This window comes from Terrapene carolina, unplaced genomic scaffold, assembly GCF_002925995.2.
Source record: "Terrapene carolina triunguis isolate 2854851 unplaced genomic scaffold, T_m_triunguis-2.0 Scaffold68, whole genome shotgun sequence".
NCBI classification, from domain to species: Eukaryota; Metazoa; Chordata; order Testudines; family Emydidae; genus Terrapene; species Terrapene triunguis.
The window spans coordinates 78,237,451-78,259,552 of record NW_020664419.1 but is presented as its reverse complement, the minus strand read 5'-3'; the positions used below and the strand labels follow the sequence as shown (position 1 = coordinate 78,259,552).

The window sequence follows — 22,102 nt, the reverse complement described above, 5'->3', positions numbered from 1 at the left end:
TGGAGTTATTGTTTTGAGGCTAAATTAATTAATATTTCGGAACATTTTGAGAACCTAAGGTTTTTGAGACAGAGGTAGGTAACCTACTTGGTATGCTGAAAGATATCAAGCCCTAAAATCTTGAGGAGCCCGGTAGCTCCTCAAGGTTCCTGAAGCAATTAATCTCTCCACCCACCTAGGTGATGTGGCTCTCTATGAAAGGGAACATTGCCAAGGCTCCTGGTTGACTTTTGGCACCAAGGCTCAAAACTTACCATCTTGGAAACGAGCTGTGGTTAATTCCAGGGACATATCCAGCAGTTAAATAAATATTGTGTACTAAATGTCCTCAGAAGACATTCTCCCTGCACTGGGGCTTTTCCAGATTGGCTGGCGGTCATACAGAGTGATTATCATACCAGAAGAGGACCTGATGGTCCTTCCATCTTTCTCATCTCCTAGCCAATGCCACAAAAATGGGGAAAACCCCAGTAAAGTAATATTCAGAGTTATCCCTGGACTTTCTCAAGTCAGTGGCTTGGTACCAATCCTCTATACAGTGCTGTATCTGAAAATCCATCTCAGACTAATCTGCACCTGGATATCAACCGTAAGTGCCAGTTAGAACTACCACAAAGAAAACAGCACTACATTTCTCAGGAATGAGTCTCACTTCACAAGGTCATCCATCTTTTACTTGCTATCTGAATGAAGTGCAGTGACTTTCAGCCCCCAGTGGTGACTGAAGACAGTCAATAACAAAAGGTCTAGTTAGAAGAAAATGCTCTGGAGGTGAGATTTAGATGCATCAACAGTGCCTGTAGCTGAAACAACAGTGTCTGTTCCCCACTCCCCCCAATGTAAACTGTAAACTGTACAAGGCCTTGAAGTTCTGCCATTGTCTCTGTAGGTAATCTGGACAGGCCAGGTACGATGTCCAGGAAAGTGAGTTCAGGTGAAGGGGCCTATGAAAAATGACCAAAGGACATTGACTCCCTGGTTATCTGTTTATAAAGGGTGACTGATTCCATTCCTGCTTCCCTAGTAACTGTGTGCTGATAGAATCAATAGAAAGTTTTAAAGGCCAAGCAGGACAGAGCACCGTCCCCACAGATGTAGTTTTGTTAAAATATAAATGACGGTCAAAACAAAAATCCCAATAAGTGAAACTCTACCAGATAAGAAGCAAGATGTGGATTTTATGTTGCATTTGGTCAATGTTTGTTCCACGGCTTTGGCCAGATTAAAGGATGCACATCTAATGGGAGTGAGCAAGGAATCCATATCATTATTCTCTCAATATCTTTCGCAAGCTATGAATTTATTTCAGTCTAGAGTAAAGCAGCACACTTTCCTCATTACTCTTTTCAGCATTTTATACACAGGTTACGCCCTCAAGTTAGGTATTGGTAGTGACTCAAAAGGGCCAACCACCTACTCCAATAGGTGATGACTGATTTTAGGTTGTATGCCATTGACTGAGCTCTGGACCCTAGTATGGGATGCAGAAGTCTGCTTTTAAGCCCTCCTACTAGTAAGCCACCTCTTTCCATTGGCATAATGAAAAACCAAAAGTTGGTGTATATCTAATATAAGTGGAGATAAGATCTTTACCCCCTAAGTCTTACATGCCAGTGGCTTCATCCCTGACCCAATCCCTTTCTCTTTTATGCATAGTACATGTGTGTTTTGTGCTTGTTAACACATTTAAGCACATTGTGCTTGTTAACACATATTAATGTATCTAAATATAGGATGAAAACACTGTTCATTACAGTAGATGGATTATCTTATCAGCTGTGCTCCCCTCTTGAGGTTGCTGTGGAATCAGCAGTCTGCTATCTGTATGTTGGCAAAGAGCACAGAAATGGGCCTCCCCTACGATCCATAGGAAGCCTCAGCCACACAGAGCCTAAACTCTTTCTGTGAGTCCTTCCACTCACTTGTGTCTAAATATTCAGGAACATAGGAATTGCCATACAGGATCAGACCAGCGGTGCACCTAGTCCAACAGTGCTCAGTACTAAAGAAAGATACAAGAGAGACTATACTGGGACAAACATGCGCCCAAGAGAACTTTCTATCTAACCTTGCCAGTTAGTGATTGAAGTCTGCCCTGCAACATTAGGCTTTATATCATTACCTGTACTACTAACAATAAAAGTTATCCTGTCTAATATGATTGGATGTTCTCATTATCCATATAAATTTCTAGTCATATTTTCTATCTTAGTAAGTCCTTGGCCTTACTGATAGCTTCTGGCAGTGAGTTCCACTGCTTAATTGTGTATTACGTAAACAACTATTTCCTTGTATCAGTTTTAAATTTGTTGCCTTTCAGTTTCACTGAGTGTCCTTTTGCTCTGGCATTAAGAGAAAGGATATACAGAAGTACCCAGTTTACCTCTTCCATACTGTCTTTGCTATAAATTGAACAGATCCAGGATTTTTTTCAATCACTCCTCATATAGAAACTTTTCTCTGTCACTGTTCATTTTTGTTGTCTGCCTCTGCACAACCTCTATTTCTGTTAGATCACTTCTTAGATAGGGTGAAAAGAACTGAACACAGTATTCCCAATGAAGGTTTACCATCCATTTAAAGAGTGGCACTGTATCATTTTCACTTGTATTTTCCACCCCATTCTTTATACAGCCTAACATTTTGTTTGCTTTTTTTTGTCTGCCACTGCATATTTGCATATTGAGCAGAGGCTTTCACTGAGTTGTCTGCAGTGACACTGATGTCTTTTTTTCCTGAGTGGTTACAGTTACTATAGAACTCAGCAATGCGCTCAAGTAATTCAAATTATGCCTTTGAATGTCCATTACCATGCATTTGTCAACAATGATTTTATTTGCCATCATGCTACCCATTCACTTAGCTTTGGTCCTTCTGAAGTTTGTGCTTAGCTCCCAGCAGGTCACAACAAAGAAGCACTTTACTGATGGTGGCTTGAGGCAATATACCCTCTCCGACCTACTGCTGGTGAGGTGCAAAGATACCTCATTCTCAACGGAGTGCTGTGGCTTAATGTCACATTTTAGCCCTAGGGAGGGCCAATGGGTCATCACAAATCTATCACAAATGTAACTGGTTTTGCCCCCATGCATATGTCTAATAGAAGTCTCTAGTCTGTCAGGCCCACTTTTAAATATCTGTGAATTCAGGGGAGCTACACTAGGGAGGGATTTGGACCACTAGGCTTAACATGCCACAATAGCTCTGACTTAATACACTGCTATCATCACTCTTTCAATCTTCACATGCCCACTTATTCCTGTCCCTTCTATGGTCTTGCAGGAATGAGGCAAGGGGTATTTCGTTTTTTCCATACTTTCTTCTTCTTTTCAATTACCGTTTTTTCCCCATACCCCTCTTTCCCTCCCTGTCAGCTTTCACTTTCCCCCTTGCTCTCTGTCTCCAAGGCTGGGTCAAACAAATCCATGACCCTCTCTAAAGTCATCTGATGGAGACTCATGTCTGCAAGGACCAAGCGTCAGACTTTCTCCCTCCACCCGTCCCATACAAGCTGTGGGAGGCTGAGGCCCAGATGGGTCTAAAGTGAGGAAAAGATAAGTGACATAGCCAGAAATGGTGCATGTATTGTGGAAACAGGGGAATAATGAATAGAGGTTTCCTGTTAAACAGCAGTTGTGGCCAGCCTTAACCAAGACAAATGGGGAGATTCCTGATTCCCCCCAGGATTCAAATGACCTCTAGAGATCTCTGAAACAGTACAAAGTAGTTCAGACTTCATATTTTTTCCTGGAGCATGAACAGTAAATATCACATTAATCTATATGGGCCTCCCATGAACCCAGGCTTGCTGCAGCTGTTGATATGGCAGCATTTCTGAACCAGCTAAGTCTCCTTCAAACACCTTTCAGTTCTCTACCTCCTCTCTCTCTCTCATGCTTTGACTGTACTCCCCCATATTGTGAGCATCTCTTAACCTCTCAGCTTTTCTCTCCCTACTTAGATCCTTCCAGAACCTGCCAGCTCTGAGGGACAGAGGAGATGCTCCACTCCACACTGCTAGCCGATTCAGGCCTTTTGATGTATCAGCACAGCTATTGAGCAAGGAATGCTGAACAGTTGAAAGATGTCAGGGGAGGGAGCTGCTGAGCATCGAGATTATTGCTCTTCATACCAGTGCTTCCAGCTATCACCTTCTGGCCACAGCGCTGTGGATTTCACAAAGGAACACTGCACTCTGCTGTGGAACACAGTTTGAGAAGCTCTGAGCTGGAGCATCATAGAACATGCCAGAAAGTGCCCTCTTTCCTCAAATAACCAGCATTGCCCAGAACTGTGGACAAATGTCTATGTCACAGATATACGCTGTTTTGTTGTAACCATGTTGGTCGCAGGACATTAGAGACACCAGGTGGGTGAGGTAACATCTTTTATTGGACCAACCTCTGTTGGTGAGACAAGCTTTCAAGCTTACACAGAGCTTTTCTTCAGGTCTGGGAAATGTACTCAGTGTCAAAGACATAAATAATTAGCTTCGGGTTCTCCTATCCCTGCCATTGGCCCTGATTCAGGAAACCAGTGAAGCATGCACTTAAAGTGCTTTGCTTAAAGTTTAGCATGTGCTTCTGTGCTTTGCTGAACTGAAGCCCTTCTTAGCTAGAAATTAATAAACCACTCACACATTACTTCAACATTGGGGTTTGCTGTTATTGCCTGATGATGACAAGAATCTTTCACAGGGAGAGTACACATTTTGGGGTCTATTCCCCTTTATTTGCATACACCAATCTGGTTAGGAGTTTCATACATGCATCTAGAGGAGGAAAGTCCCCCTGCCACATTTCTTGATTTAAATTAATATGAGAAAACACTGAAATATTCTTCCCTTTAGGGCCACTAGACTCTTTATCTTCCAAATATAATAATTTCTCTCCCATGTGGCACTTTCCTTTTATGATTTAAGAGAATTATATTAAAAAAATCAACAGAATATCCCTATGTGCAATTTTACTATATTATAGTTAATGGAAGCAAATCAGCACTTGTCATACCAGTGCGCTTATCCTACCAAACCACTGGTCACACAAGTCTACCTATCCTACAAAAATATCAGTAAGTCTTTTACATATAACATACAGACACACACAGAGAGAAAAAATACTTAGGATTGATCTTATTACAATTTAGATGAAATTCACATCTTTTCTTTTCAAATACAGGCTTATTTTACCCAATACACAAAGTGGGAATCTTTCCAATGCCATACTGTGCTTCAGAGTTATGCATGTACGTACAGACTGTGTTTCTCTAATCAGTGCAAATTCACCCTGCAATTTTCTCTCTTGACCATTAACCACTTTAGCAACTGCTTTTTAAAATAATCTGCTTAGCTACTCCCAGCTTTGAGTGCAGCCAGTTCTCCTAGGTCGGTCTTTGGGTAGATGAGCAACTGTGCTGACTCCAATGACTCACATACTTGTAATTATGTGCACACAGGGAATCCACATCCTTAATTTGTTTTTTGCCCCATGTGGTGTTTAAATCATGAGGTTTTATTTTTTTTTTTTTACCTGCTTTGCTGCAGCTCCAGCGAGGTCTTTGCAAGTTTCAGTTTTCCCCGTTCCTGCTGGCCCTTGAGGTGCTGTGCCAAGGTTTAACTGTAAGGCTCCCATTAGAGTCTTTAAAGAAGAAAGATTTCGAGGGTGAGTATACTATATTAATAAATGAAACCCAACCTTTTAAAAATTACACTGTCAGAAAAACCCATTAGGCTGTAAAAGAGTTGAAGTAAACATTAGATTTTAATATCTACTGCTCCTTAGATTTTTCTGAACTGAAAATCCCCAGTGAGCACTTAAAACTTCATTACTACGCCGAAAGGTTGTGAAAGGCTATTTAAAGGTTTTCAATTTTGTTGAAGTCTAGAGGTTATTACAGCTAGAAAGAATACCAATCCTAATATTACATGGAATGAAAGGAATCAAATTTATGTTCTCATCTCCCCTGCAGTTTAATCCAGTTCTATTAGATTCATTGGAAAAATTAGGGTAGGTTGAAACTTTTTAGAGGTCTGATGAAAAATAATATTTGGTCACTGTAGAAAAGCATTTCTGTCTATTACCCACATTCAGAAAGATATTCCTATCTCTCAGTCCCACAGTCATATGTTACACGATTATCAGCCTCATGCCAAGGAGCCCCTGGGCTATGACCTGTGTCAGATTTGTACCAAAAGTGTCCAGAACTGTATAAGAAAAACAACTGTATCCGACTTGCATCTCAAACTCAAGATTATCTATAACTTGATATTTAGTTTTTCATTATAAATGTTCCTTTACACTATTGCTTCTTTTTACTTAATTCTGTGGTGGGACATTGGTTCTCTTGAATGTTATGCATCAAGCCACTGTTTATCAAAATAGTAACTAGCTGTAATGGAATATGACCTAATAGTCCAGTAGCAATTATGGTATGGAAGAACCAGTAACTGCTCATATACTGAAAAGTAAACCAGTCTCTCCCCGTTTTTTTGTTTTTTCAGTCCTGAGCCCATAATGAACAGATGCAGTGTATTCCACATGGTTGTAGTAAGGATGTGTGCTCATTTGAGTTAAATCTTCAGTTTTCTTGGGTCTAGAGAAACAAGTAATACAGTCCTATACTGTTCTATGCACCACACATTGCACATAATCTCACGTAGCTGAAAGAAACTGCGACCCAGTTATAATGAGCATTTCCTTTTTGTTTGGCATCACTATACCTTACAGTAGTCAATAGTAAACTGGATTCTTTTTAACCCCTTCATACACTAGTTATACCTACACCAGAAGGGGTGGAATGGGGGTGGGGCCTGGGGAAGAGCCCAAGTCGAGCCCCCCCAGCACTTTGGAAAGTTGGTGCCTATGATGAAAATCATATAATTCTTTAGCAACATCTGCTGGTTGTCCAACACAATTTAGACTATTATTCAAAGTTCATCAGGAACGCTCTCTCATAAACATATGACCTGTTTTGCTCTTTGGGACCAGCAGGGACAGATTTAGGGATTGGTGACCCAGGCCACCACCTGGGGTGCCAGGTTTTGGGGGAGAACAGGCTCAGGGTGCTGTTTTTCATTGTTAGCAGCAAAAAGGAAAATAGAATGTTTGAAGTAAAATGTTTCAAGTAGTCTGTATGTGGATTTATTTTTCATTAACCTTCTAGAATGTTCTGGATCTTTGTAGAATCTCGTGGAGTCTTCCAGACTTTCTGAGAACTACATTTTCCTTAAACCTCCTAAAATGTTGTCAGTCGTGTCCTCGCTGGTGTATAACGGCTGGAGCATCACAAATCAGTGAGTGAGATATAAGAATGAACTGAAGTGAAGTGAGAGCCCAGCTGTGCTATTGTGAACCTTGTTTTATTGTGTAATTGTGAAAGTGCACTTGTGTTTTAAGACTTGAAAAGTGTAAGTAGCAACTAATAAAGGACATATTTAATGAGACACCAGAGATATGTATCGAACCCCTATCTATGCAACAATATAAAAGAAATACTGTACTTCTTTTGCCATGCTTAACACATAATGGTTGATTACTTTCTAAGAATGCGGAACATAGACTTTTGCTCTCCCTAACACTGTCTGTTTTCCCCCTAGAAAATAAAAGATGACCCTGAAGAAACCTTCAGGAGCTCAGTATAGGAAGCAGAAAGCTCAATTGCAATCTAGTCTGCAGCAAGAGGCAAATTTGATGGGAAAATATCTGAAATAGAACAACATAGACTGGGCTTTAGGCAGTAGCGATCGTACCAGTGCAGAAGAAATTGAGGCGCGAAGCGTAAATGATGAAGTCCTATGACTAAGGAATTAGCAGATTTACCTGAAGATAAGGAATGGAAATGTGAGGAAAGTGATGGAGAATCATCCAGTTTTCCTGGTGGTTTAAAGGAGAGTGATGATAAAGGAGAATGTGACTCACATGAAAAGGAGAGAAACAATCAGCCTCTCATGATGACAAAAACAGCAGTGAGAAAATTTGCACCACACAAATCAATACATCAGATCCTGCTTTATGGCGGTGATCCTAAACTGCCAATACTGATCATACAGTTTTAGACAGCTGGGCAAAATTAAGGATATGACATTTTCAGTAAATGAGCAGAAGGAAAAAATTTTCAGTCTTATTGCGAAAGAGTGCTCGAGAAAGGTGAGAAACAGAATCGGTTTTGGCTAGTTTACTCAAAATCTACTGACAAAGTGTTCTGTTTTTGTTGCAAAATATTGACAATAATGCAAAATTGTTGCTTATGCTTTCTGGGTACAATTACTGGCATAACTTAGCCAATGCTCTGAAGCAATTTGAAAAGTCACATGGCTATTTTACGGCCTACTCCAAATGGATGGAGGTTGAGTCCAGGCTCAAACTCAATAAATGCATAGATGCAGAAAACTGCATTATTAATGTAGAAACCCAGCATTGGAGGAATGTATTTGAGTGTCTGGTCTTAGTTACCCTCTTCCTTGCAAAGAATAATTTCCAGCTTTCCGGGCTCATTGGATAAATTGTTCACTGAACATAATGATAATTTCCTCAGTTTGATAGAGCTCCTTGGGGAAACACGATGATGTCATTCATGAGCACCTACGTCGAGTAGTTCATAAAGAAGCTATATACCATTACTGCAGCTAAACAATTCAAAACAAGTTGATTGACCTTATGGCAAGGAAAGTGCTTGACAATATATTGATGCAGCACAGCAAAATGAGGTACAATGCCATATTAATGGACCACACTCCAGATATTAGTCACAGAGAAAAGATGTCATTTACAGTAAGATTTGTTGACTACGAGGATGGCTGTATCCAAGTAAAGTAACACTTTATCTGTTTCTGGACTGTGGATGAATCTACTGGAAAAGGCCTAATGGAACTGTTTATGAGCATTTGGAATGAGAATAAAATGCAGCTTCAGGGCTGCCGCAGCCAAGGCTCCAACAACAGTGCAAAGATGAAGGGAAGAAACAATGGTGTCCAAGCAAGGATCCTTGTGCTGAATCCAAGAGCTTTCTTCATGCCTTGTGGCTGCCATTGCCTCAACCTGGTTGTGTCAGATGCAGCGTCATCTTAAGATTCAATATCTCTCTTTGAAGTACTGCAAATGATTCATAGATTCATAGATTCTAGGACTGGAAGGGACCTCGAGAGGTCATTGAGTCCAGTCCCCTGCCCGCATGGCAGGACCAAATACTGTCTAGACCATCCCTGATAGACATTTATCTAACCTACTCTTAAATATCTCTAGAGATGGAGATTCCACAACCTCCCTAGGCAGTTTATTCCAGTGTTTAACCACCCTGACAGTTAGGAACTTTTTCCTAATGTCCAACCTAGACCTCCCTTGCTGCAGTGATATACATCCTGTTTTCAGTGTCAGCTATCAGGTGGAAGATCCTCACGGACAATGTTACAAATCTGATTGTGAAGCCACTAAGTGACACTGGCTGGGAGAGCCTCACTGACAGTGTAAGGCCAGTAAGGCACCAAGTGACTGAGGTTTATGAAGTTTATGGAACTGGTGCAGTCGAGTAAAGCTAAGGCCGGATTCTGACATGAGGAGCAAAACCTGGCAAACTAGATCACTGACTTTAAATATCTGATCTCAATTGTGGTTTGGCATGATATCCTGTTCCAAGTAAACATTCTAAGCAAGGCATTACAAACTCAGTCGATGGACATCATGACCACTACTACTTTGATGAGAAGCTGCCTGGATTTCGTTGTGGCCTACAGAGACAACAGATTTGAATATGCCATCACTGCTGCCAAAGAAAAGGCAGAAAACGTAGGAGTTGAGCCTGTCTTTAAGAAACTCATATTCATTGGAAGAAGATACAGTTTGGTTACAAGGGCAGAGATGAGGTGATGGGAAGCTTGGAAGAAAAATTCAGCTGGAGTTTTTTGCTTGCTTGTTGACACTGCTTGAGTGTCCATCGAAGAAAGGTTTGGACAAAAGAAGCACCACAAAAAGACCTGAGGGGGGGCATTGTATGACCCTAGTAAGCTTCTGGTGGACAGGAAAACACTCTTGAACAATTGGATGGACCTTCACTGGATGCTGACATATGGGGAATGTTTGGATGTCAGTGATAAAGACCTCTCTGTTCAATTGGACAACATACGTCACATTTTGCAACATGGGAAGCACTCTCCATTCCAAGTTCTCCAATTCATTCATGATGCAGAGCTGAAGGACACTTTTCCTAATGTGTGGATAGCGTTGAGGATTCTGCTCATGCTGCTGCTCACAGTTGCGTGTGGTGAGTGCAGCTTTTTGAAGCCCAGGCTCATTAAAACATGTCTTTGATAGACGATGGCCAATGAGAGACTGACATTGCTTGCTGTTTTATTGCTTGAAAATACCATTGTCAGTCTCTGGATCTCTCGGATGCTGTGCTTCAATTTGTGAGGACAAAGGCGAGAAAAGCAACCTTTTGAACTAAAGGACTAGGGTTAACGTTCTAAGGCTTCTTACCTACTGTAACACTATTTAATACTGATCCATCCAATGTTGGTACATAGTTCAATTTCTTGATGTTAGTACATTTCAGTTTTTCTTAAAATTAAAATGTTTCTATAACCTTAGAGGAAACAATTTTTTATTTGCTTGTGTATGACATGAATAAATACAGCTTTACAGATCCTATCATGCAAATTTATCTTATATGACAGGGATAAATCATTCATGAAAATCATGCATCAAAGCCATAAAATGGGATACAAATGCAATAAAAAATAAGGTATTCAAAAGTTTAACAAATGGAGGAGGAGGCGCCAAAGACACTCCTCGCCTGGGGCACCATTTGGTCTAGGGCTGGCTCTGGGGACCAGTATAACCTCTGCACCATATTTCCACAGTGTATTGTATAGCAATTTATTCCTGTGCACAATTTGATGCAACCCAGAGGGCATGCACACAGGCAGAATGCATGGAACTATCTACTGAATTCAACTAGGTGTCATGGTTTTAAGACTCAAATTGGTATTTACCAGAAACCTACATCAAACTTTCAGTTTCTTTCATTTGAGAGAGCATCAGGTTGCATTTAAAGTGTGGACAAGAAATGCCAGACCAATACTTTTATTAGCCCTTTTTTTTGTGTGTGGGATAGGGTGGGGGGAATGACACTGAGCACATTTATAGCTGTGTTAAACAAAGCAACTGCAACATGTCATTTAAAAATATGTATCTTTAACACATTCATAAGTTGTTAATAAGAAACAGATAAGCTTTTATGGATATTTACCTTTTTCTGTGTTAGTATTAATCTGCACACTTATTGTATAAGGAATGTCTGTTCAGCCAGCCCCAATGCACAGATCCTGCTTTTCCCTTTATGTTTGTTTAGAGACAACTTGGATTTAATTTCTCAAATGTTGGCATGTGTGCAGTTTCCACCAGGCCCATAAAGGTCAGTGAGTGTGTTGTGAAAGAGAAAGAAGTACATAAATACTCGTTTGCCCAGGAAGACAGGTGATATTTGAATCACTCTTAGTAGGCAATTTTCTAAATGTATTAGTTGTGTCAGCAACAGGAACAACAAATCAAGCGAAAGCTTCCTGTCCAAATGGATACTATTGTTTTATTGCAATGGGGGGAGGCTAAATTCTTGTAACAAAAGAGGAAGAAGTAAAGTAACAGCACAAAATTGAACATTTTTACCCAACTCACCTATCAGTGAAGGGCTGGTCCATGGATGGTCTATTATATAAATGAAAAACTGATGGATATGGTGAATTTTTCTTTGTGTGTTAAATAATAGCTTTGATTGAACTTCGGAGATTTTAATTTCTCAAGTGTAAATGTGAAACTGTGAAATACCTTCTGTCTCTTAGGAATCTCCAGAAAACAAGATGGCATGGACTCTCCAGCCTTTCTTGGTATATGGACTTGTATTACTATATTAGAAAATCCAGCTGAAATGTTTTACAGAGGGTCTACTTTTTGAAGAGAAGCCTATGAACCCAGCCTGTTCCCTGGATGTAACCCTGACACCTTTTGTTTCTAAACTAAAAATAAACAAAGCTGTAAAACTGGCCACAGTAATCCATGCTCTCATCACCTCCAAGATGGAGTATTTTGTACCTTGAAGACCATCCGGAAAGTTCAGCTGGTTCAAAGAAACAGCATTTCTGTTAAGTGGAGCAATTCAGCTGGCTCACATCCTACACCAATACTCAAAAGTCTGCATTGGCCACCTTAGCAGGTGCAGTTCCAAGTCTTTGTCCTTACCTTTAAAGCCCTAAATGAGCATTGGCCTAGCTCCCTGAAGGATTATCTCTTACTATTAAGCAGTTGCATTTTATGGGGATGTAGAAGCTGGCAGAATCCAGGTATGAATGCACTAAAGCTGGAGGTTTTCTGGGTCAGGCAGATGACTGTGGAACTCACTAGACTCAGAGATCAGGATAAGTCAAAATCTTGCAACCTTTAAAGTGAAATGTGAAACTCCACTCTTTTAGTCACCCTTCTCCTAAGAGGGCACAATGGCTCCAGCTGTATGTTCAATGAAATATACCACTTAGCTCTGTTTAGACCAAGTTTAATGCCTATATATATAGTATGTGCAATGTGGGTGTATTGCTATGAAAAACTTATTTTTGTGTGCTTAAAAGTGGTTAGAGCACAAATGTCAGCCACATTATTTAGTTACTGAGTGGAGCTAGGCGACCAGTAGGTATCATCATTGATTGTTTGGGAATACTACAAATAATACTTTCTAGGCAGAACATAATAAAATGTCTTGCTTCTACAGTCACTATAAACTAATTTTATGTGGAGGGGGCCATAAAAATATCTGAAGCTACTAAAAAACATTATAAACGGCACATGCTCTGCAAGATGGTTTTAAAAAGTTGTAACCATTTTCAGTTGAATGAAAAAGGCCTAATATGGAAATATCTAAAAAGATGTACTCATCTAGGCCCGAATTCAGTCAATGCTTAAGTCCATATCTACTCAGCAAATCAATTAACTATGTACTTAAGTCCATCCTTGTTTACCAAACACTTCAGAGTATGTTCAAATGCTTTGTGGAATAGGGATGGATTTAAATGCATGCTCAGATGCTCTGATGAATCAGGGCCTTATTTAATTCCCAGACAAAAACTATATTAAGATGAAGTGAAGGCTTAGGGTAATTTAGGGTAAAATATACTGAAGGGAAATTATAATTATCCTAAAGCCAAGCATTATAAATCCAGAAAATTCAGAATTAAGATTGAATTTAAAAGAAATTCCAACAGATTAACAAGTGGAAGTGCATAATTAAGGCATCCAAACAACCTTAGTTCTTCCCTGGAATGACACTGTTCAAAAACCATGTCAGTACAATTAAGACATTTTAGTGTTTACTGTTTGTGCTCCCAGATTAGATTAAACTGATTTTAAAGACACAGATTGGTTTTCTATGTTTTTCCCTTTGGTGTCACTATAGGGTGGTTACAATGCTGTTTTCATACATAACAGAGGTTGAATCTCTGTTATAATAGCAAAATTAATCTTAGCCTGAACACTGAAGCTTCAACTGACACTACCATAATATCTTTAGAGGAAATTGCTGTATTTCTTTTAATATGTCAAGTTTTTCTTACAATGATGCATAAATGGGATGATATACAAAAAAAGCAGTAGGTAAATGCAGTAGGCATTACTGGACTATCTTTATAACACGTGATCTAAGCCATATCGGTATTAAAGTTTACTTTATTATGGATTCAATTAACAGCACATTAACCTGAGTGCTTTCAAACATGGGACCATTTCTACCTTTATGTGTGCCAAGCTCTTTCTGGACCAGTGGGAGCAGTGAGCACGCTTCCAAGGGAAGAATTCTTCTTTATTTTATATACTGAGTACACACTTGCATAAGTCTCCATGTGTATTTTGTACGCCATGTTGCTTCACACCTTATAAGAAGCCACTTTCAAAGGAGCAGCACTTAAGGGGTTAAACATATAATGATTATATGCTGAGGTTTCTAATGCTAATGTTTAAATGGAATCTGGTTGATTAATGAGGTCTTTCATTTGCACAGTCACTATGAAAATGAAAAAAAAGTCTTTTTTATCTTACTCACACAATCTTCAGTACTTTCAAAGGCACTGACTGCTCATTATGAATAATCATAGTACTCATGAAAGACATGTACACTGAAAATAACAAAACCCCTAAGTCATTAAGGCACAAATATTCCAATGGAAAGCAAAATTTTTGTTTAAAAAACACCTCAGTGCTGAGATGCCATTTGTATAAGTTCACTGTGTGAAAAAAAATTATGCAGTTTGACTTTTTTAATCTTCTGGTTAATATTCACAACACCCAGAATGGATTTCCACCTAAAATCAATCTCTCTCATTTTACAACATAGGATATACATTTGCTAGGTTCAGATTTTAAGCCAAATTATTCTCCTTTAAAATATTTCTAAAGAGGAGAAATAGAAGCATCAAGCAATTTGCCTGTTTATTCAGAAATATGGAGTTTTATGGAATTTATATATATATATAGCCTAATTTTCCATATAAACATGTTAATGTTGCATAAAAAGCTCCTAATTTCCTAGTAACATTGAAAAACATACCACCTCCATAGGAACATATCTATGTAGAATTGCTGCAACAGTCTCCTTTGTGAGCGGCAGTGCTTAAAATATTAAAATAATGAAAGATAAAGAAAAGGCATATTTTGAACTTCTAGTCACCTTTTCTTCTAATACTAAAAACAAGGGCAACACTCAATGAAATCAAAAGTCAGCAAATTCAAAAGTGATAAAAGGAAATTCTTTTTCACATAATTATCTTGTGAAACATACTGCTGCTTACCAGGATCCAAGACAATGTTTATATGGATAACAAGATTATCCAGAGCGATAACAGTATCTATTTTTAAAAAATGTTTTGGAATTTATATAAACTCACATGCTTCAGGGCATAAACCAGACTCTAATTATTGGAAGTTAGGAGGAAATTTTCCCTGGGGAAAGATTATCCATAATTGAAGAGTTCTTGTACTTTCCACTGAAGTAGCTGATAATAAACCACCATTGGAAACATGATATTGGATTAGACAGACCAGTGGGGTGATCCAGTATGGCAGGTGATGCTTATTTTCCTACATAAAAAGAAGGCAAAGGTAACAAAAGAAAGGAGCCATCTTATCTCAACATTATGGTTGAAATAATCCCAGAATCAGCTATGCAGAAAGTTACTCAGGTGCATAAGTGTTTGCAGGATTAGGGACCAAATCTGATATTTGATACTGGCCTTCAACAGTATTTGTACAGGGTTCAAATGCACTTCTCCTATTCTGCATACACAGTATGTATGAACACCTTATTCTGGTGGAGATCTCCTCACTCCCTGCTCTCAGGGTATGTCTACACTACCCGCCGGATTGGTGGGCAGCGATCAATCCAGCGGGGATCGATTTATCGTGTCTAGTCTAGATGCGATAAATCGACCCCCAAGCACTCTCCCGTCGACTCCTGTACTCCAGCTTGTCGAGAGGCGCAGGCAGAGTTGACGGGGGAGTGGCAGCAGTCGACTCACTGCAGTGAAGATACCACGGTAAGTCGATCTAAGTACGTCGTCTTCAGCTACATTATTCACATAGCTGAAGTTGCATAACTTAGATCGATCCCCCGCACCCCTTGCCCCAGTGTAGACCAGGCCTTAGTGTTGCCAAAAGAGAAGAGGGCTGAGATTTGAATATCATTCAAGTCTCTACAGAATACTGAGGGCCTCTGAAAGGTATTCTGAATTTCATGTAACATCATTTCTTCAAAACTTAAATTAGTGTTGTTTATTGAGAATATTTTTGAGACCGATTTCTCTGTAAATTAATTTCTAGTGCTATATTCACTGCTTTTGGTTTGCAATAATTTAATCAGGATCTGTAATCTTCTGCTAGTCATCATGCCATCCTATTGATCCTTTTATACTTGAATAGGGTGCATGATTATCATTCTAGCCCATTGAAAAGAAATGCTTTGGCTATCACAATACCGCTGATACATTTCAATGTATGAAAGCTGAGAAATAACTGAAATGGGTCAATATCAACTTTAAATATTCGATTTCTTTCTCATTGTATGGGCATTTAGCGTAAAATAAATCTGTGCTGTGAGAGTGAAGAATTATATATTATTTATATCTATTCCATTTCTCAGTGGAGTTTATTTTGAAAAAAATGGGAATTCCCCTGGTTACAAGTATGTGAAGTACCTTAAAAAGGAAAATAAACAACCTTGATTGTACTAGGATGCTCACATACAAATTTTTGTTTTACTCCTTCTTTACAGCAATTTAGAACTGATTTATTCCCCAAATCCAAGTTAAAATCCATCATTCCTTTCTGCTGTACAATAAAACAATGCTTTTCTCCCTTAACATGACCCTGATGCTGTAATATTTTTCTAATTAAGATCACCTTAAAATTAATCCTTTCCTCCACTGCCTCCTCCACCTCCCACTCCCAATTTCATCTCAGAATAAATAGACTATCGTTTCTGTCTACTCCCAGCATAAATCAATTCATCACAAATAGCCTTGTGTGGGATCTATTAACTTGTCACCATGGGTAAAATTTATTTAAAACTTAAAGACGTCTTGCAATATAAAATGCTACCTAACACTGCAGTAAATAGTACATGCTTGACTAATAAAGCATTCTTCAGGAATCATTTTGCAAAATACAATTTCCCTACTCCTTAAACTGAATGAAATTCACGTATTATGAACATCTGTAGTGATGAGTGACTCAAGAGTAATTCATGCCATTTTGGTCAGCTCGCCTAGCACTGGGTAGACAAGATCTTCCATTTGTTTACTGCTTTTTTCCCCTTTTTTTTAAATTTTGCAAATAAGCATACAGACCACCTTTTTTGAATAATGGCCTAAGAGAATGATGAGACAGATGGTTATTCCAAATAATTTAGTGGTATATGTCAAGGCATGGAGCCCAACTAATTTCCTTCTTCTATTTGCTTTATGGTAATTTGATTTTACAGATTTCACAAATGGTATTTGTTAATCAATTCTGACACACCTATAACAGAGAATAAGAAATCTCTTAATATTTTCAATATAGATTAGACAAATGCTTTTTAGGGAATCACCTAGTTTGCTAGGCCTGTAAAATAAAGTAGAATAAAATATTCAGAGTAGCATTTGCTTGCTCAGTCACAGCATTTCTACCTTTATTTTTATAATCTTCTGTTTATAGACAGCTAATCAAAAAGTTAAAGAAAAGGAAAATAACAGAAAGGGAGAAAGGCAAAGAAATTTTGGAAACAATTGACAGGAACAGGAAACAATTGACAATAAAACTGAGTATATATAGAAAAGGAAAGTGACAACGTGTGTCTTAAAACATACAGGAACCTTTCTAAAGGAGCAGCAATGACACCTTTGGAAAACAACCATATGAGGAAAGGTGGTGTTATATTTTAAAGCACTATTTAAAGCTCCATTCAATTGTAAAGAAGAAATGTTGCTGTATTTTTCCAGTTCTGTCTACCACCCAATGTTAATTTCTCCGTAGAGATGTCTTGGATAGGTCCATTTAGCAAATTTGAATAAGTCAAGAGGTTTCAGATTTCCCTTATCTGAGTATAATTCATTTAGCCAATAAAATCGATATTGAAACCCATTTTTGCATCATTAACTGGTATTATTAAATCATTCACTACACTCAGAAAACACAACCAAGGGAAAACAGTGTATGTTAGTGTGAAGCACTTTTGATAAGCTCTTATACATAGAGCTCCAGTGCCTAAATCCATAGCTTCTGCCAATAAATGAAATATGCAACAAGTTTGCACGATGTTGATGACATCACAGATCTTCATGTTGTACCTTTCTTTTTAGATTACAGGGGTGATGTATTTTGCAATGTAATTATTATACCTTTTTTTTCTGTGTACTGCACCTTTAAATTCCTATAGAGCCTCCTAGCTAAAATGTCAAGCAGCGGTGCTTAAATTTTAAGGTAAACTGTTACAGAGGGGAAGGATGAATTTGTGATTAAGGCACTAGGACCGAGACTCAGAAGATCAGGGTTCAACTCCCCACTCTGCCACAGATTGCTTGTGTAACTATTGATAAGGGATTTAATCTCTCTGTGCCTCACTTTCCTGTCAATAAAATGTGGATAATTATACTCCCTTTGTTCCATCCTTCACCTGTCTTGTTTATTTAAATTGATAATAGATAGTCCCTGTCCCAAAGAATTTACATTTATATGTACAGTGTTAAGCACAAAGGGGCCTTTATCATGCTTGGGGTTATAGACATGAATGTAATACAATTAATCAACCAAATTGTAATGACAACGAGACACCACACACTTTGTTCTTTGTCATGGAGACTTTACTTTTGCTCTTTCTTGTTTGCTAGATCTTAAATAAAATTCATCGAATTTAAATGTGTAGTTATTTTCTTCTGGATAGAAAATGTAAGTGTGAAATAAACCATTATGCCAATGTATCATGTAACATTTTGTGAAGGAAGCGGTTGGATCCAGACAAAACATGGAAAATATAGATTAGGGCTGGATTCACCATCAATTAGTTATTTTTGTCAGAAAATATGTTAGCTGGTCCATGTGACATAGTACTCAGGATATTTGTTGTTCCTACCAGCATGCTTCTTGCCCTTCCTAATTAATTCCCTTTTCTGGGGAAATCTGCAGAGCAAGAGGCAGCTGCAGGCAGGCCCCAGCAAGGCAAGAAGATGGAAAACAAAATGTTGGTTGCCTGGCTGTAGCAGAATGATGAATTCTGTGGCAGAAAGGCTGAATTCCAGGACATGTTGGAAAAATGCTAAATTGGGTGGCCAAAGAATTATGGAGTCCAGGAGGACATGACTAAGATGAATGATACAAGTCACACCTCTTAGCACAATTGTTTCAGGCTCTCTGCTGACACTAGCTGATGTCACCACATCAGTTTATACTCAGTTCATATTTATGAGATTTCTTTTTCATTGAGTACTAGTAACATTTTTAAAAAATTAAAAGCTGAGATTCTGTAGCAAGATGTCAATACAGCCACAATTTCGGTGGCCATGGAATTACAGTATACAAGGGACCCTGGCCATAACCGCTGAAAAAGCATAGCAATTAATCGGAAAGAAAAGAGTTTGCATTTATTAGCAATATGTCCCTTTCACTCTATAATTAGTGAACAAGGAGAGTTTAGGGACCGAGCCAAAAAGTATTATCTGAAAACACTTTTAAGGGTATTCATTCATTCTACAGATGGTTATTTTTTCCTTTTATAATTTGAGGCAATTGAATTGATTGATGCTGGAAAAGTCCAACTGAGATACAAAGCTGGATGCATATGATTATTTTATTGCATACTCCAAGTGCTGTAAAACATAATTATGATTTACCGCCAAAACCAATATTTGATTAGTGAACTGAGATCATTCCTACCCCGCAGGTTTAACCAAGCCACATATAAAGACAAAGCTCAAATCCATGATAACCATTCAACTAAAGCATCCCTTATTTGATTTTCATTGATCACTTTAATTGAAGTTTTGCCTCTTTTCTTCTCTCATCTTTATTAGGCAAGAAGATAGTTACTGTGTTCAAAGCTGAGCTTCATTTACCTTTGAGGTCACCACTGTCCAGTGCACAATGCTAAATGTCAAACAGCCCTTCACCGGCCCAGTGCAGAAACCCTTCTTCCCTTGGGTTATCTGCATAAGCCGTGATAGACTGGCTCATCACTACCTGCAAAGATTTCTTCCTTTACTTCTTTATCTACAAGCAAAAAAATATATTAAAAATATTAGGAGAATAGTTTTCACTTTTTCCTAACAGATATATTGTAAGGAAATTTGGAAGTGACTCTCAGATGACCATTTTGTATCTTTCAGACATGGTGAAGAGATCAGTCACATATACCTGTAATGGTAACGGGTATATGACAAGTGTTCTCACAGAAAAAATGCTCTACCAGTTTGCTTGGAGAGCCTATTCTTCCATAGGGGGTTGGATTAATGCTAACGGAAGTTAGGGATGGAAATTGCCTCCCCGTGTGATATGTTTGGTGGGAGAGATGTATGTGTGGGAGCCCCTTCTGTTTGCATTGCAAGAGTCTGTGGGCTGCCCCTCTGCTGGAGGGAAGGTAGTCACTTATGGGGTGCATTGACTTTGTGTGCTGAGGAGCTATGGCTAAGGGGAACTGACAGGAAGCACTCCATTAGCGGATCACTAGGCAAGTTTTGTGCGTCAACACTCTCCTATGAGAGAGTCAGGAATCAACGTGGAAATATTAAGCAAAACTTCTTCCTAATTTCAAATGCTGTGCACTGACAGTGGACACTCAGAAAGCAGGAGTGCTTGCAGCTGTCTGCTTGGCCTGCTGTTGGAGGCAGGATATACAGGCTGCAAGGAGAAGGCACATGGCTATGCAGGTGTGGCTTCCAGGAGACAAGTCTGCAGCTCCCCATGGGTCCTGCCCAGTGCACAGACTTCCCAGAAAGCAGGTCTAGAGGAGATGGATGATTTAGAAACCATCACACACCACTGCTTATATAAAGCCCTACAATATTTTACCTGATGGCTGCAGAGCCAGGCCACAGATGGAACAAAGTTAATTATCAGTGGTAATGATCAACCCCTATTTCCTGACTTACACTGATAACAATGATGATGATGACACTCAAACAAGGAAATAAATGGACCATGGACAACGTTAGCTTGGGCTCGATTCAAAATCACACTACAAAAATCAATAGAAATAAAAATATCGATGGAATAAAAGATGTTATTCCCACTGTCAACATTGTTTGTTTTGCCGACCCACCCAGAAATGCCTCAAAGTAAAGCAGATGCTTCCCCCAGCGCAGCACATTCATTTAGCATGGCTGTTTAGATGTTATTTTTGTATGAGTCATTATAAAGCTTCACGAATGTACCATAGAGGAGTGTGTACTGGCTGAAAGGTTACGCTGTACCATTAATTGAAACCACTTACTTAGGGATTGTACCTCAGTGCAAAAAATACAAGTATTTTTAAGATAGATTTTTACTATGATCAAATGAGATTTAAAGCTGCTCACTTTCAAGCACAAAATGAAAGTATTCTGGCTGAAAATTTCAAGCATAATGCTGGAAATCTTGCTCCCAAGGGCATGACTCCCTCATGACGTGACTCCCTCATGCCTGTCCTTGTTTATTCCTCCGTGCTGAACCCGCCAATTAGAGACTACACACTAGAGTGGATGTAGCCAGTTAGTTCAGTCCACAGCCAGAGGAAATATTGGGAAAATTACCTCAGCCAAAACCCAGCCTGGGACTATGGACTTCCTGTGCAGGAATGCTGCCCACAATTTGAGCTGAATTAAATCATTGATTTTTTTTTTTTTGGTTCGGTGGCAAACTGAAAAATCTGGAAAAAAATTGTTTCATTTCATAACAAAACAATTTTTTTTCATGTTTTCCTCACTGAAACATCATCAGCCACCTAAAAAAAAATTGTTTAGGTTGAACAAAATGTTTCTCACATCATTTCAAAATGCAATGTTAAAACAGTTCATTTCAAAAACATCAAAATTTCCCCCCCAAAATTTCAATTTTATTTTTGGCTGAAATTATGAGCCAGATTTGACCCAAATTCACAAATAGTTTCAGTCCTCCTCTCCCCAGAAATGCATTTTTTGACAAATTTAATATTTGCTAAAAAAAATTTCCCCAGACCTACTCTCAGTATTGTGGGAATATTCATTTGAATTTTTAACTAAATTAACTTTAATCAAATTAGTATTTATACCCATTTACATTCATTCTTCATGATTTTTTTTAGCAGCTGAGTTGACTGGCAGGAATTTGTTTATGAACAAATATTAGTGAATTTTTGCAGAAAGCAAACTTTGAACTCAAAAATGTGAATACTCACAGAGTAAACCTTGTTCACAGAGTTACACTAGTCCAGCATGGAACAGAAACATACTTTGTGACCTATTTTCCAATTAGCATAGCTCTAATTTCAAATAGCAAATACTCAGCATATTGTTCATGAATGAGTTACAGACTTTGTAGAAGTTATGACTTGAATAACCTGAGTAATTAACTCTTAGAACACAAGTCACAAT

The 22,102-nt window shown here is 38.6% G+C and overlaps 1 pseudogene; it reads right to left on the bottom strand.

The window, feature by feature from the left end:
* LOC113406124 overlaps positions 1-22,102 on the bottom strand; it is a 213,250-nt pseudogene that overhangs the window by 17,668 nt on the left and 173,480 nt on the right.